Raw genomic sequence first — 11,088 nt, 5'->3', positions numbered from 1 at the left:
GGCTTTGGTCAGTCAGAGATACCACAGTCAGATGCGCAGTTTCAGAATATAAGGTCCAATCTGATAACCGACCCGAAAGGAAACTATAAGTGAAACTGTTCCTTGGTTGCATCGTCGATGAGAGATATGAATCTACATGTGCATTCTGGGGAAAAAAAAGGATTTTCCAAAATAACAGTATGACAATTATACATTTTTCCAGACAAACAACTACATGTTTCATAATGTCAGTTGCCACAACAAGGAATAAATGGGAAATCAGTGCAGTGGAAATATACACTCATTCCTTTTGCATGTGCTATAGCAATCACTTATGCAAGAAGTAGTACTACAACTCAGGAGTGAGTTAAATGTTGAGCACTGCACTTCCCAAAGCTGTATCAATGACAAATCAGAAGCAAATGACGGTTAAAGAATAACATTTACTGCAAAACATTCAAAGCAGATATTTTCACTCAATCATGTTGACAATAGTGAATGTGCCATGTACAATGCATGGATGCTATGATTTAAGTGTCACTCAGGAAACATTAATGGACCAGTATGACAGGTTGAGGAGTATGCTCAGCACACAATAAGAGGTTTAGAGAGTACGACCAGTGCTCCTTGGTACGTGTTGCACTTTAAACCTATCTTGCCTTTGACTGCAGTGCTGTAGCTCTGATGCAAGATTTAAACCAGGATGCAGAAAGGGAAGATCAGACAAACTAGTTGCATTTTTTCATTTTGACCAGACGGAAAATCACTTCAGAGCAACTGACATATCTCTCTGAGTCCCTGTGAAATGAAGAATTTTGTTGTTCCAGGCCAGCGAGCCCTTATCTGTACTTTATCTCTCCTTTTTAGCTGTCACTGCTTATTGTGAAGGCATCAGGCTGCATGTGACAGAGATTAAAACTGCTCCTGTAGCTATTTGTTGCCTTTGTTTACTCATCAGACATGAAGTGGTTGATAATGTGTGGAGTGAACATGTTTTACACCCGTGTAAAACACATTGTATCTCACATTTATCTAGTTCTATGTTTTTTTAACATGAGTTCAGTTTTATTTAACATATTATGATGGTTTAAAATACCTAAGCAACAGGAAACTCTCCATCAGTTATAGTCTCAGTCTGAGTCACTTGTAAGCAATGGTTGGGGGTTAATGCAATAATCCCTCACTCTTCAGAGTTCCACATCATTAGTCTAATTGATACTTCATATGCTAATGCATAGCTATACGTTTATTTCATCTTGTGTAACATGAGCTACAAGCTTGTTGGGAGTTGTTCCTCTTCCTGAAACATTATATGATTCAAATTAGAAGATAATCGGAATCCAGATCTGTAGCCAGAGAGCCCTGATGTGCAGTGTCTGGAGTCAATCTGCAGGATTTGCTATTTTTAAAAGATAGATTGTTTTATGTCATATCAGTGTCACATGAAAGGCACAGATTGCTTTTGATTCTACGTAGCATCTTTAAACAGCTTTAATAATGCTGCTTTTCATGACAGCGCATGTGATGTGCTCGTTCGCTGTCGCAGGGGAGAAAGTTTGTATTCGAGGCCTAGCGCACTGTGGGTCTGACGACTAAATCACAGTTTATCCCCAATCAAGCTCTGAAATCTGTTCCTATTCTTGGAAGCCACTGTAAAGCTCCGGTCTGCATTTACTTTCCCTTAAAGACTTTAGGTTGCATGACGACATATGGCTTGTTTACAAATGAAAGTCTGCGCTCGGCCTCAGTCGGCCCCGGATGTATGTCAGCCGTCTGCACAGTCACTTTGGCAGCAGATGGTCGCTGACACGTAATGATAATGATTAAGCCAGTGTCTGAGGGCAAAGCGACATTCTGAAGTATTTAATCTGTGACATTTTAATTGTTGCCAATGAGGATGTTTGAAAGTATTGATGTATCTCAGTAGCACTGACACTTCCATGGCTTTTTAAAATATGTTTTTCATGCACTCACACACTTACGGACAGCAGTGAAGTGATTGCTGTGCACATGCCTTTAAGCTCAGAGGCCTGGGAGTGCACATTAAGCTCATTAAGTCTGTGGTGGAGATTACAGCGTGTTGACCAGGCACCAGCGCGCAGCGGCTGGGACGTCTCCTCATTTGAAATGAAGAGATGTGGGTTAGATACAAACGACTGACTCTTGCAACCTTCAGTAATTAATAAAGTAAGACTCATTTAATGTGAAACACATACAATTTAATGATGGAAAAGCCAATCTAAAAATCAATGTATAACATAACTGCATACACCTACACTACTTAAAACAAACTGGTGGAAAGAGGCGTACGGGGCGATAGAGCAGGAGAGCTCATCTTCGATGCTCCATGAAAATCCAAAACAAGTTCATAATATAAAGATGAGTACAAAACAACTACAGCCTGTTTTTGTTTTGCTGTCGTGACTGTTTCACCAACACACTGAGCTATGTCATCCTGTCAGACGCCTTCATGGAAAAAGGCTGCCCATGTGAGATGATATGTTTGTGTCACTAGGCTTCACTGTGGAAACAGTGTGTGTGTGTGGATATGTGTCATACCGTGCTTTTACATAAATGTTTAGAATGTTGTTATATATGTATATATATGATCTAAATGATGGTATTGCTGCAGAGGGGATGGAATATCAGTGGAGCCTGGATTAATATAACACTACGTAAGCTTGTCTCCTATAAGCTGGTTTCTGTGTGTGTTTCTCTGCTTGGACAAATGATGCTTTGGAAAGATTTTTGATGATGAATTTTTGATATTCCACTCCCATCTGCATCTGTCTGTCCCCCCCCCCCCCGAGATTCATTAACCTTCGGGCTTGCAAGCTGAATAGTATAATGTCATTGGCAGTAATGTTTTTTTTTTTCAGCCCTGGCCCTCAGCCCTCCTCTTTGTTTATGCTGAAATGAGCAGTGCGACTTGGCAGAAGTTGGCAAATGGCACATCTGCTAAACTGGAGTAACTGCTTAAAGGCTAGCTAGTGCTGAAAAAGTACTAAACAGGATCCAGGAGCCATCTAATGTACGTAATATAGAAGGGTCTTGAGGTAGTTATACACACACACATCGTGAGCCATTCCACAAAAACAGTCTCATTACAACATTAAATCAACAGTGACCCACCAACATGCACATATAATGATATCCTGCAGTACATAGCTGCAGAGAGAGGCCTGACATAGCTTGGTGACATTCCTGGAGTAAGTGAAGAGGACAGTAAATGTTTGGGTTGGTGGGTGTGTTTTTAGAAAAGGGGATACCGAGGTGGTGTTCAAGTGCAGGGAGAAAAACACGCAGACCCGCTCCTCTGTCGTCAGCTCGTCCCTGGCGAAAGACTGAGCTCTGACCACGGGTCAACCTCGTAATGTATCCTTCTCAATAACATCCAGCTCAGCCCTGTGTGCGTTAACGGTAGTTTTATGGCACGTTCCTTGCATTTTCTTTGTCCCCCATGGGAAATTTATGTGTTGGCATTTTGCCACAGAATTGGGAGTCTGAATCAGGTCAGCTCACATGAAGCTTTTAGTGTCAACACAATCCAGAATATTGGGGCGACCTCCATTAGGAATGTGAGTCTTTTAGCCTCAGAAGCATGAGCTCTGTCTCTCACTGGCAAATTGATGATTACTGTGATTTTTTTTTTGCTGGGGGCGGATCATCTAGAAGCTTTGTCATCATCATTATGTGGAGTGTTGTGCAGCTCTCAGCCATGATGTGTGTTGTTTAAAATCCACTGTTTTGTGGTAACTAAACATCTTTTCGGTGAAATGTGCCGGGAGGTCATCCTGAGAAAACAAAAGAGAGAAAGAATGAATAAACATCCAATACCTGGAAAATCAAATCAAATGGGTTAAGATCATTTTCAACACTTTGGTTTATGAAAATGTTGTCAGCACATACCTTGAAAGTGTGATTTAATGAGTAACATTGTCCTTATAATAGGGAACAATACAATGATTTCATTTATAAATGCATGTAAACCCCATTATCATACATTCGAGCTAAGTCAGATTCAACTCCATAGTTCTTTTCAGCTGTTTGCTTTCATTAGAGCTGTTATTAGAGTTCAGAAAAGCCATGCAAATCCTCTTGTTCCTAATCTAGTTAAGAATTTTTTCAGGAGTTTAAACACTTTTATTGGTTAACAGCCATTTTTGTCCTCATGACATTTCTTCACGTTTGCCATTATGTCTCATGAGCAGGGCAGAGAAGATTGCCGCAGGGGACCCAGTGAGGGCCCCCAGTGTTCCCACCTCATGGGCGCCCCATGCACCATTCTGCCCCGGCCGTAAGACAAGATTATTCCGCTGTTTGGTTCTACCAGATGCGGCAGCGCCACTGTATGGGGACTGTCTGGCCCTGATGAGCAGATCTAAGAGGGATTAGTGGGCTGTTGTGGTGGATCGGCAAGAACAGTGGGAGGCTGTCCACACACAGCTGTGTGTTTGTGTGTTTCATAATGCTCTGGCCTCTGGCCTGTCTCTGGCTTTGGCTCTAACCCTCAACCACCTTTCCCTCCCACTGACCTCACAGTTCAGGGAGCTCGTGGACTGCAGACAGCAGGAACTGGGAAATTTCTGGAATGGCATGAAAGACGTCAAAGAAACATGAGTCTCCCTGAAGGACTGCAGGAGGGATAAACTCAAGGAGAGACTGTATCATCTGAAAATGTTGTCTTTTTTCAATGACCACCATTGTTTGTTTCTTGTCAGAAACATTTCAGTCATTAATCACAAAATAAATTCAAAATGCCATTTATTGGGGAAAGATAACGGCCACTGCTCTGTCACTGCATTATTGAAAAAACAATAGGTCACTGTTGGCTGAGATTAAATAATCCTTTCATAAAAAGAGAAAACATTGTTTAGGCTTGAGAAAGTGTCTCTTGATGTGCTGGTTCTCCCACTGGCTCAGACAATTGCTTCTACGCAGGTGATGCTGCCAAGTTGTGTCCTTTCGGTGACTGCGGTCATATTTCAAGTCCCCTTAGCAGCCGCTGTTAGTTTCTATTTACAGAAAACAATCCCCACGGACAAACAGTTGCTGGAAAATGTCAGATGATGAATGTCTCATGGAAAGAAATGTCTCAACATACCAGCATTAAAGAAAAAAAAACTTCCCCTAGAGTAATATATAAAATATCATGCTACATTTATCATAAGATCTGAAAGTGTGAGAAAGTACCAAATGTATCATATCATCACATAAAGGTGGTAAAAACATTTCTTTCAGTTGTTCTCGTGTATGGTATGTGAAATACAAACCTTGACCCTGACCCTAAGTTTTTATTTAAAGTCAAAACCTCAGTAGCTCTAAACAGAAGTTTATTTATATAGTACGTTTCAAGAGAGAAGCAATTCAAAGTGCTCTACCTTAGATATGAAAACATATACGCAACAGCATTTAGAAAGAAATTACAAAACAGTCAAATAGATCATTTGAAATGAACCAAAAGGGCACATACCTCCTCTGAGACTAATGCCCTTCGTCAAGCCAACGCAACGGCATGTGTACGAGCACCACCACCGTACATTTAATGAATTTGGTGGAAAGTGAAACTAAATTCCTACTAGATTCAATGGGTTCTTCCCTGATTATTCCACCAAGAAGGAAATAAACAAATAAATAAAATAACAAGAAAGCAAGTAAGATTGCAGTGTAAGAAATTAGTGATTATTTGATCTAATAAAAGGCTTTGACAAAAAGGAAAGTCTATAACTACATGCTGTCATGACTCTCTAACACAGGATCGCTGATACAAAGTCCAGCAGACACATCAGTTCAAAGACGCCTGGTCTGTTTGACCCAGATTTTTGTTTTCGAAGTGCAGGCCTCATTGTTGTTTTCTTCACCCTTATTTGCTCAAAACACTTTTCCTCAAAGACTCTCCCAATAACTCGGAAAGTGGAGTGGTCAGGAGAAGTTGCTGTCCTTCCAAACCTTTTTTTTCTCGAAGGCCTCAGTGTGCACACAACGTCAGTGCAACAACTGTTTGGATTCTGTGTCTCTTTCCTCTCACTGTGTGTGTGTGTGTGTGTTTGATGTCGTGGTTTGGCTGTACTCAAAAGCATTCATTTCAGAGCGGTTACTTTGGGCCTCATTTTGACTTGCTGGCTGTCTGCCTACACCCTGTGGCTTACCATCCACTACAACTGCCTGTGTGTGTGTATGTACAGCATTTCTTTTGTGCAAAAGTACTGTACACTCCACTGTAACGGTATAAATATATATATATATATATATATATATATATATATATATATATATATATATATATACTATATGTTGTTCTATCTGCAAAAAGACTTGTTTAGTCTGGGAAGGCAAAGCGTGAAGAAGAGCCCCTGCCACCCCTGCAGCCAGTGCAACAACCTCCAGTCAGCTGATGTTTTTTAGCTCCACTCATCCTCCAGCAGCGTGCAGTACATTGTAGTTAACTCATAAGCCTATTAATGGAAGGATGTGTACACAGAACATGATGAATACATTTTTTAATGGAGTCCATTATCTTTAATCAGTCTGAGTCACATTCTGTGCAGACAGTTCATTGGAGATCAGAGCTGATCTTGTCAGATAGAGAAACCTCTGCTCTGCTGCACTTCCTCCATGCCTTCCTGGACCAGATTAACCTTTACAGAGGAAGTGTATTGTAAAATGTTTTTATCTGCAACAGGAAGCCAGTATGGGGAAACTTCCAGTATCTGGTCTAATGTCCTGCACAGCATGTACACTGTTTATTCATTACTTTAACAGAACTTTGGAAAAATAGTTTTGCAATATTTTGCAAATGCATCAGATTAAATTATTGGCTGTGCATCATCTGACATCTGTATTTGATGTTACTTGTGCAGTGCCCAATGTAAACATGCCTGTTTTGGTAGTTGCAGCTTTTTTTCAGAGGGCAGGATCACACACACGTAAATGTAGCAGTGGCAAACCTTCACTTCTCATTTACTCACATCCTGCGCAAGTGAGGGTGGGCGAGTAGAACATTCACTTCCTATGGCGAAACAATTCCACAGCACGGCTTCGTGTGGAGTTTAACTTTGGTGAACTTTGACCAGTGATGTCACAGCCTCAATCAATTGAAACGGCGATTGTGTGGTTGACTCCACTTAACCGCCATTGGTGTCACATCCTCCACCGCAAACATTCAGCAAGCAAAGATAGGTAGTTTGCCTCGGGGGCAATTATAATTTGCCTGCATTCATGTAAGTGTAGCTGTGCCTTAAACTGTATAAATGAACTATACAAAGTGCTGTTCACATTATTGTTTTCATTGCCGTGATCAACAATGTCACTTACGTTGATGAGCCCCAGCCGCTACTGCCACAGAGCGCTGGTCGTCTGTTTATTCAAGTTTTACACTAAATTCAACACTGCACTTCCCGGGATCCATAACAATACAATATTAAGTGTGAAGCTGATAACATAAAAGGTTCTCAAAATGTGCAGGCCACATACAGACAGACATTTTGGGAATCATAAATATTATCAAAAGCACAGCCAAGAAAAAACCAGAACACAGTTTTGGTTAGAAATGAAAATACTTACTTCTGAGGTTTCAAAACAAACTCGTCTTTGACTTAGAGACATTGTCTAAAAACAATGGGGCCTTTTTATATAGTGCATGTGCAACGCCTGAAGGGGCTTCAAGCCGTTTTTAGAATAATTGAACCAGAGACAGACAGGAACTGTGTAGGGAATGACTGGAAGAGGGAAAGGAAGTGAACAAGTGTTATGAATTCTTTGAATGGAGGAAAAAAACAGAGCCTCTAGCCTTTGGTGTTTTTAACTCTTCATCTGCATGAGTTTGTCCCATTGTTAGACGAGCTGTAGTTGCTGTGAATCAGGCCAGCCCCTTCTCAGTGTGGAGAGCTGAATTTGTGCGGATGTGTGCACAAGAGAATGGGAGACAGCAGGAGAGGAAATGCTACTGATCTTTATGGGCAATAAACAGGACATATATCTTTTGGGTGATAGACGCACATGACCTTTGAGGTGATTTAGTTACACTTAGGAATCTGAGTGAGTGTCTGGGGAAGCCTGACGTCAACAGGTTCTTTTTCAAGCTCTAGTGATGCAGAGATGAGAAAACACAGGAGTTGAAAAAGCCTTGGTCAGTGTAAACCACCCCGTCCCGATCTATTCTTCTCCTCCGGGAACCGAAACATCTCTGCTTCACCTCTGACGTCTTAAAAGCTCTTGGCACAAAACAGTGTCCCAACTTCCACCTCCATTCAAACTCAGTGACCGACATCTTACATACATCCAGGTGTCTGTGTAAGCAGCTGTAACATTTATCGATCTTTCTGGAATCTCTCGGTCATTGACCTGTGTGCATATCTGTGTGTGTTTAAACATTTATGGTGCTTCGTGTTCTACTTTGTGATCAAAGATGATGACTTTTAAAGGCCATGGTGGATATATGTACCTCCTGCTGCAGCTCTTAATCGAGCAGAAAAAAAACCCACCTACCATAAGCCTCCTCTGCCTTTACCAAGCCTGATGAGATGGCTTTGTGGGCCCCTTCATCAGATAAGGCTGTGACTGATAAGGCTCTTTGCTGATAAGAGGCCTTTCTTTATGGTAATAACCAGCTGATGTTAACTTAAAGGCTGAAACAAGGGGTAAAAATGAGCCTGGCTATGTTCAGAGATAATAAACCCACTCACCAGCGCCTCCAAAGATCAACACATTACATTTGGCTTGTTTAATCCATATGAAATCCAAAGTGAGAAAAAAAAAGTTTTAAGAGGATTATGAGCAAGGCTATTTCACATCCTTAAAAGTCCCAGTGGAATGGATGTCAGAGCTATTTGATTACATATATTTATGTGTTTCTGGTAAAAACATAAAACTATGGAGGGAATTGTCCCGGACATCGATCCCAAAAGGGTTGAATATGCAGAGTTGACACTAACTAGCAGCTCACCTCGGAAAGGAGCCTGCTCGCTGTTGTCGAGAACATCTGGTCACCTTTGGCTGCAGATTTAAAGAATCAGACTGTGAAGGTTTCTGTTCCACAGTCAGAATTTGTAGTCACCGCAAGGGAGTTTATTAAAAAGTCAAGAAAAAATTATCATTGGATGGCAAATTGGCAAACACCCCTGGGTACAGAATGAATCATCAAACAGTAGTATCCATTTGTTCATGCCTGTAATGGGCCTGTAAATATTGGGCTTGGGTTTGGTTCAGACCCCAAGAAACCAGAATTCCTGTTGGGTTCAGGTCGGGTTTGGTTCATTTCTATTGGGCCTGGTTGGGCTCTGACAGGGACACAGGTTTAAAACTGTATATTTAAATTTCATGGGGCTTTTATATTAACTTAATAGCGGAAACTCCAGAAATTAGTGTGGTAATTACAACATAATAATTTATTATAACAAGACCGTTTTGAGTCTTTGTGCTAAGCTAAGCTAACAGTCTGCTGTCCAGAAACTTCACACATAAGACTGGTAGAAAAATTATGTTTTCCGTCTGAGAGAATTCTGTAAAAGTTAAATGTTCTCGACCCATTTGGCAAAAAATATTTCCATCACCTGTCAATGGCCGTTAATACAGAAGCCTCTTTGAATCACCTCATGTGCATTTCTGCCAGGCTACATCGTCGTGCTGTACAGATGAAGTCCACATGTATCGTGATAAAAAAAAAAAAAAATGCTCCTCTTGTTGTGGTTACGGCTCGTGTTGTAGCTTCACCACCAGATCAGGCCAAAAAAAAAGCCACAGTTTCTCCAAGATTTATCTTTCAACACCCTTGTGGTGTACCAATGGCAGCCAGCGGGGGATCTAACATCAACCAGCCATTTGTAGAAAATAAAGCCGCAGAACAGTACCACATGTTCTACAGTAACATGAGGTATATATGCTGGCTCGAGACTGTTTATACACCAACAGCTTGAGTCATGATTTCTACATGGGCAAGATATTAAATACATCAAAGAGAAATTTCATATTTACGTCAACTCTTTCAGCGCTTTCAGCCGTAAAACCTGTCAGATGAAAACGCACCCAGCTTAGGACTTATACTCTGCCCACAACTGTAACAGGTGAAACCCAAAGGTCATCCAAAACTGCCTTCTCTGTAACCCTGCAATAAATTCCCATGGTTGGAAATTTTACGATACTGTCATAATAAATATTTTCTTGTTTGAATGGAATAAAAACACTGCTGGTGTGCGGTGGGAGCTGCTTTTGATTCAGAATATTCTTTTAGCCACTTTTGAAATAATACCCAGTCTTCTCGAGCCAGGCGACACACAGAGGGGAATTTTCATATAACTGGCTTCAAAGAGCGCCATCTCTCTCTTCCTGGGATTACGCTATGAATCACAGCAGAGCTCACAGAGAGCGAAGCTACACGCGCATGAAGTCCATTGATCTCGCTCCGATGCAAATTATATGGTTGACTGGCCACATGAAATCTCTGTGTGCAGTGGGACGCTAAAAGGCTGCTGGTACACAAAGAACACCCCAAATTAAAACATCTGCTGCATGCACCTCGCTGCTCGTGATTGTGCCACCTGTTCCAGATTGTGACAGAAGAGACAAAATGAAATTTAAAGTGTGTAGTGTGTTTAAAGAATTGTGATTATTATTTTTGTGTCTTTCTCGACCTCTGTCTTTTTCAGACGGGGAACTGCACTTTAGAAAGAGGAGAGTGGCAGCCTAAATTGAGGAGGGAAGACAAATACGAACAATCACAGTGTATTCACTCAAGACTTGTTGTGCTTCTGCTTTAATGGCTCCAACAGAATTAATCATTAAGCCAAGCCAAGTACACAACACAGTTTTGACTCAGATGAGGATGAAAAAGAGGAACAATATTAGCCTCTCTGGCTCAGTTAGATGTGCTATTAAATCATCATCTCGGCTGAAGGAAAAGTCTTTGGTTACTACGCCTCCAGTGAGGAAGTGCTGAACAAAGTTAGATGCCATAACTGGTAAGAAAAGGGCACTGATGCTGTTGTCATCCCTCACATCTGCCACATTTTGGTGTGTGGTAAAACAAACAGTTTTGTTGTGTACGAATGAAAACAGTACCAGATGACAAATGATTCCAGAAACAAACAGCGACCGTAACATGGCGCCGCAGAG

This window comes from Paralichthys olivaceus, chromosome 5 (genome assembly GCF_024713975.1).
Source record: "Paralichthys olivaceus isolate ysfri-2021 chromosome 5, ASM2471397v2, whole genome shotgun sequence".
NCBI lineage: Eukaryota > Metazoa > Chordata > Actinopteri > Pleuronectiformes > Paralichthyidae > Paralichthys > Paralichthys olivaceus.
This window is presented reverse-complemented; position numbering follows the sequence as displayed.